Below are 7,108 nucleotides of genomic sequence, written 5' to 3'. Positions count from 1 at the left end.
GTAAAAAACATTATTGTTGCATTAATGAGGTGGAGGGGGGGGGGTTATTGGACTTAAAGCTTGGAGTAAGCCAAGTGCTTTAAAATCATGCCTAATAATGATGTCTTTAATTCTAATTCAATTTTATAAAAGCTTGCATACCGCATGTGGCAATAGACGGCGTAATTTCATACCAATAAAAAAAAAAAAAAAAGAAAAAAGAAAAAAAGGAAGGAATAAGTCGCTGTATGTCGTCCTCAGGAGTGAGAGATCTTGAAGATTATTCGAGGCCAAACTGTGCGATGATTGCCATGAAGATTACCGTGTTGTCGAGTAAGCATTGCCACGTGTTAAAGATCCTGGGGCCTGAAAACGTATGTTAGCTGAGAATACAGGCCGTACCATCGTGTAGGCTTTTCACGGAAGCGCGGGAGGAAAATCTCGCGTGCAGATTGCGCGCGTGCGCTAAGCTAATGGAATTCAAGGGTCGCAAAATTGGTGGCTTGTAGGTGGCGACCCCTATGAAGACCAACGGGAAGCCTCGGTAAGTCGTCAGCGACTTTTGCGCTTGGAATTCACACGGCAAAAAGGAAGGAATTTTATCGCGTGCTTTCCGAAGGTCCATCCCTCTCTTTTCTCGATCTTTTCCGCGCACGCGCCGCTCGAGAGAAGAGGCAGATTGAGCCTGGAGGTGTAAAAATTACAGAAGCTTTGCTGCTGCTCGTAAAAATACCCCCTGTCTATGCCACGTGAGATCCGGCATCGTTGTTCGATCTATATCCCGCACTCTCTCTCTCTCTCTCTCTCTCTCTCTCTCTCTCTCTCTCTCTCTCTCTCTCTCAGTCGGACACTCTTTTCACCTTCATCTCGCCATACTGGTATTGACAAGAATCGTACAGCCATATGTATCTCGATTTTCACAAACACCTCGAGTCGCGAGTAGAGCGAGAGAGAAAAAATAGATGATTGCCTGCACGCGATAAGTTCATTTCTATTCTCTTCCTTCTTTTCCCTCCGTAACTGAACAATGATAATCTCATTGCCGGGTTGCTTGAAAAATTTGATTACGTCTACACAGAGATCCTTATCCAGACATTTCTCTCGTTTTTTTGTTTTTTGTTTTTTTTTTCTCGTTTTTTACGATGATTTAACGAGCAGGAGAGTATTTTTGTATTTACCATGCGATTGGTATCGCACATTGTATGTAATTCGCTTTTAAGTAATTCAATGTATTCGCTCGAGATATTAGATTTTACAATTTTATTGTACAATTTTCCCTTTTCTCACTAAATACGATGTAAGGCTAATCATTTTGCCTTAATAAGAGGGGGAGGGAAATTAAACGGCCCTTAGACCGTGGCTATTTCACATTCCATTATGCATGTTGGTAAGAAGTTCAAATGAAATTACGCATTAATTTCGTTAAAATGCTGTCCTCCCGCCTCCTCCTCCTCCTCCTCCTCCTCCACGACTGCCTTTGTACACTGTAACGAGCGTTTCCCTATAATTATGGGTAATTAAATGATTGAACAAGGAAAAGATCTTCCCGATAAGACGACTTTAAAATTTAATCTTCTTATGTTCACAACGCATCACCGTCTTGCTTAAACAAATTATATAAATTGCGCTGGAAGTGTACAAAAACATGCTCAACAGTATTAGTGAATCTATTTGAGCTATGTGGCTCCCTCACATGTAACAATTCGTTATTTGATTCTTTCAAGTCCCGAAAGATCTTTCGAGCTCTATATTTACAAATTACATGAATGCTTCAGCAGCACTTAGCCAAGCGTATTTATTTTCTTTAAAAGTCCTATAAAATTCTTATTCGACAATGTTAGTAATAATTCAATCGCGAACGATAACCGACCAGATTTATGTGATTTCTCGTATAAAGCGTCCATATGGAATATTCCATCACCAAGCAGAATCCAGTGAGTGATTCTCAGGACCGTTACAATTGTCATATTTACGCGGCGAATTGTTCTCTCTCTCTCTCTCTCTCTCTCTCTCTCTCTCTTTCTATGTGTCAACGAAAGGGAATAATATTATCAGGCTCTTCATCAAATTCCCTTCACGATACTAAAACACAACATACTTTTAGCATTTGGTCTATTGTCGGCCACAGTCTTTGCGCATATAATACGTAGAAATCAGCAAATCTGGAATGATAGTTTTCACGGATTTTATGATCTTCACGAGAAAGCTCGTGCCAATTGATCACACGCGCTTTCCTACTGGAAAGGCTGTATTATCGACACTAAGTGAGCCGTTGGAAAAACAATGGTGAGAGAAACGAGCGAACGAGTATTTAAAGCAGAATTATGAGTTCGGGCAGGCAACAGACTTCGCGTGCCGCAATTAAAGACGAATACACGACGGATGCTTAAGCCGAGCACCGAGATGTGTTTATGGGGCAAAATGGAAAGAGCAAACGATCAGTGGTGCACGCGCGCCTAAGAACATACGAGGCTAGCCCTCACCTCGACACGATAAATCTCCCACGTCAATCCTCACCCCGCATCCGCACCCTCGCTCTCCCCACCGCAAATTTCGATCGCCGGCATTACTTAATTAAAGTAAAAAATCACAGGGCTCAGCTGAGATTCTGGACCTCGGAAGGTGTTGGCGTGCACTTTGTAATTCGCGCGCTAATGTTCGCCAATTTTGTTATTTATAGTTCAAGCTCATCATCTCCCGCTTTTCACAGCGTCGCAAGTACCAGACGTACGCTGCCAAGGAGACAAAATCTCTATTATCCTAAATATAATCTACATATATAATAAGTGACGAGCGTTGCGCGCGATTTGTACGGAAAATGCGGGAATTCGTTTCAACTCGATCCACCCACCCTCCACCCACCCTCCGTCACTCATCAACTCGCTTTATCGTCGCTTTAACAGCATAAAATACCGTGGAGGTAGACATCATCGTACTTGCCACTTTTTCATTAGCATCACCAATCATTTGGGTATTTCTATGCGACTCTTCTCCACCACACACAGCAATAAGTAAGACAACAGACGCTAATTTTCATTACATTACATGCGTAATGCTGTGTAAGCGTAAGATAATTTTCGCAATAAATATAGTAGGGAGTAACGTTGCTAATACCAATATATTGAATCAGTAGGTGAGCGTGGAATTACGACTACGTCGCAATTTTTTGCAATTCGCTGCATTATATTTGTTGGAATGATTTGCGAGGCCATTCTTAATAGCGTGATCTATTTAACAAAATTTCATCCCTTTCTTCCCTTAAAGCTTCTATCGCGCTCATAAACACACTGATAAAACAAACGATCAGAAAAAATCGCCAATTCTTATCAGCCAAGAAAACAATGACGAATCCTCCTCCTCCATAGACTTAAGTCGTCGAGCGTAAACCTCGATTGCATCAGCAAATGTCCGCCCCAATGTCCTTAAATCATCGATTGTCCCCGGATGTAAAATTCACTCTGCGAAACGCTACGTGATAACGTTAGCGTGAAGAATGCACTCGTGATAAGTCCACTCGTTATCATTCTCAGGCAATACTCTCGAACCTAATTCTATAAAGAAAGCTAATTATAGAATAAAATACGATCACGCGGTCGCATCGATCATAGCCTCGGCGGTAGGGGAAAAATAACGCGACACAGAGAAGGGCCGAGGTAGGGAGTAAATAAAGCATATTTAATGTGATATGGCCAAAACAAATCAATCGTATGTCGAGACGCATTGGAAAAAAGTTTTTAACCGTTTAGTACATCCGTCGTCGCGATATAAGGGTCGTTAAATAAATCTTGGACACGTCGTGCTTGCGTTATGCGAGACGAAGGTGGCAACGGCGAAATTCTACGCCCGATTATTTAAATCGTACTGGTCGCCGAGCGAGAGGGGCGGGGGAGTCGAGCAACGCTCAGGACTTCAATCGACGACGATAACGACGACGATGACGACGACGATGACGACGACGAGGACGACGACGACGACGACGACGATGACGACACGATAGAATCGGCTCGAGAAGAAGCTCTGGGTACATCGTCACTCCGTATCTCGGGCTAAGGCAGAGAAGAGGCCTTCGGTCCTCGTTGACGTCATTCGTCGCGAAATATCCTTTCAACTCTCTATGTTTGCTTTCTACATTGGAATATCCAAGGCGCGGCAGAGTGTTGTTGCGCTGCGCTCGATCCTAGCTCAAGAGATAACGAATGAGAGAGAGAGAGAGAGAGAGAGAGAGAGAGAGAGAGAGAGAGAGTGAGACAAATCGATAACTCGGGCGATCCTAATATTTTTTATTTCCTTTGTACGCTCATGGAGCTTGCGAGAAATCGCCCCGACGACGATTGTTTTGGGTGCCGTAATCGTGTTCTCGCTCCTATATTCTCTCTCGACCTCAGCTCTAAGTACCTCAGCTAAGAGTCACCTATCCTTTAGAGGATATTGGGAATTTTTGTAGCCACGACGTAATGAACGACGATTGGCCAGTTTACGTAGCTCAGCGCGAGCCACGTTACGTGTAAGAAATGGTGGAAAAATCAGATTTATTCGTTACGGGACAAAGGCCTTTTACGCCTAGCCTTATAAATATTATATAAAAGATATGAGAAAGTTGTGTTAAAGGCATTAGACGCGCGTTTATAAAAGTTTTTAAGTAAAATGGTTGGTAGGAACTTTTCGTTTTGTACTCGCCTGTGCATTGTCCAGATTTTCGTTTTCTATTTTCCTCTTCAGTTTTCATTGTTTTTTCATGTAAAAATACCACATCGTTGCTTAATGCGAGTAAAGGGGACACTGCATCGGTGAATACTGTGTTTTCCAACAAAGCCGTGCAAAGACGAGGAATAAAATTGCTAATTGTATGTACATTGGCATGTCAATATAGAAGATTCGCCTTTTATTTTCAAAAGCTGGTGGTTTTTAGTTCGTTGAAATAATAAATTCTCCCGACAGAGAGTGTGTATTTGTGTGTGTGTGTGTAGTAGTAGTAGTAGTAGTAGTAGTAATAGTAGTGGTAGTAGTAGTGGTAGTAGTAGTAGTAGTAGTAGTGGTAGTAGTAGTAGAGTGCGTGAGTGTATGCTTTCACACACGCGCGCGCACACAAACACAAACACACACACACACGCAAACACAAACACAAACACAAACAAGATGCTGTAAAGCGACGTAGGATTATGCATGGCTATCAGTTTATTGGATAATAATTATGTACTTATGTTGTGTTTTACTTTATATATTTATTTTCTTTTCTTTTTCTTTTTTTAATCCTATATGTAATAAATAATGGACATTGCGTCGTTAGAGAAAAAAAAAACACGAGGAAATGCATCATCCTTTTATCCTTATCATTTAATTGTTTTTACGAAATGATAAAATATTTATACAAAAATGGTAGTTATGCGCAGTATGCTGATTCGCTTGAAATGAAAAAAAAAACTTTCAAAAACTTGCGCAACTGCGAGAAAAATATATGTATATCGCCATACGTGCGTATATGCGATAATTTACAATATTCCATGGAATAACAATCGACAGCGTTTTGGGTGCTCCAACAATTAATCCGAATTTATTGTTTTGTAAAACAAAAATGTTAAGGCTCGAGTAATTATTGCCATACAAAATTAAAATAATTCATCCGATGAATTTATTTTCACTACCATTATTTTTATTTATTCATTTCGTTTATCCCTCCTCTTTCTTTCTCTTCTCTTTTTTCTTTTTTTTTACGCTCATATTTGCATTTACGAATCTTGCATTTACCGTCTATAATAAAGATTCCTGTAACGCCAACGACATCGTAGTCTAGGACAGAACGTTTCTTCTTCAATATCTCCGCCTGCCAATACAACTACACAGCCTCCTAACGTTCCATTTACTCATCCACAAATGGCAAAACTCAACATAAGCGCCAACGCTCGACGTTAATCAGATCCGTAAATTCCAATTGCCTAATCTGGCGCAAGTAGAAGCTTACACCGACAAATTAACATCCGACATCCATATTGTTGAGACTTTGGCATTGTTCCTGGATCTCTCCTCGGCACCCGTAATCGCGCATTCGTAATCAGAACGCGAACGACACTCGACGCGAGCGCCCTCGAGTGTCGCGCAATTACGAAGAAAGTAAGAAAGGGGACGAGCACGCTCGGGTCCAGGGACGATAGAAACGAGGGAGCTGCGTCATAGAGAGCACCGAGAAACGGTGGCCTTCATTCATGCGCGAAGCGACTTCCCATTAACCATCATACCCGGCGCGAAAAATATCGTAACAAGCACATGGGGCTTGTGCCCCGTGCCCTGGAAAGTGCCCTCCTCGCGATGGAGAAGAAACGCGAGCCATGATTATCGGATCAGAGCCCTTCCACGCATCGAGACGAACGGCACATCCGTGTTCCCTGGGCTCTTTCATCGCCGCATAAACAGGTGGGGCGCCGCGAGCGAGGGCAGAGGAGAAAGAGAGACCCTCGTCCGTGCCAGGGGTGTCGCTAACAAGACATCTATATGGATTGGAAGGAGAAAGAAAGCCGGGGCGGGAAGTGCCAGAGGGACTATGACTAATGACTTATTAGTAGGTGCGAGGGAGCGCACCGTTTAACGAGTCCACTGCAAAATTACAAGCCACGTTCTCGCGCTCTTTCTCTCTTTTCTCGCGTGGCTGGTGAGCGCGAGAGCTGCCGCTACTCCCTAATGCCGTCCAATCTCTTACGTATGCGTTATTGCGACCCGAAGTTCCTCTTGCCTCCTTTGCACTTGCCGCACTGCGAAAAACGAGTCCTCTCCGCCCATCGTCTTTGTTCCACTTTTACAGTGCGCCCTTCTTTCACTTTTTTTCCCCCCTTAATTGGGGCTCGTATTAAAATGTCAGCTACGAGGGCTCGTCGGCATGGAAAATTTATTTTACCGCGATACGTGCGACTCTGGAACTCGTATTATCGGTAGTTTCATTAGCGGCTTTGGCTGGGTTTGCTCGTGTTCATGTGCTGGCGGATGCTGCATAAAGTCGCGTTGCATACTCGACGGCTCGGTGTCTCTAAAATTTTCGCGATGAGCTTCGCGTGCGAGCAGCCACATGATGCTCGTATTGAATTTATCGGCGTGGGGGCGCCGGTCGATCACGGGACGTACGTTACATTGTTGGCAAAAG

This window comes from Ceratosolen solmsi, unplaced genomic scaffold (genome assembly GCF_000503995.2).
Source record: "Ceratosolen solmsi marchali unplaced genomic scaffold, CerSol_1.0 scaffold41, whole genome shotgun sequence".
In the NCBI taxonomy this organism is placed as follows: Eukaryota; Metazoa; Arthropoda; class Insecta; order Hymenoptera; family Agaonidae; genus Ceratosolen; species Ceratosolen solmsi.
This window is presented reverse-complemented; position numbering follows the sequence as displayed.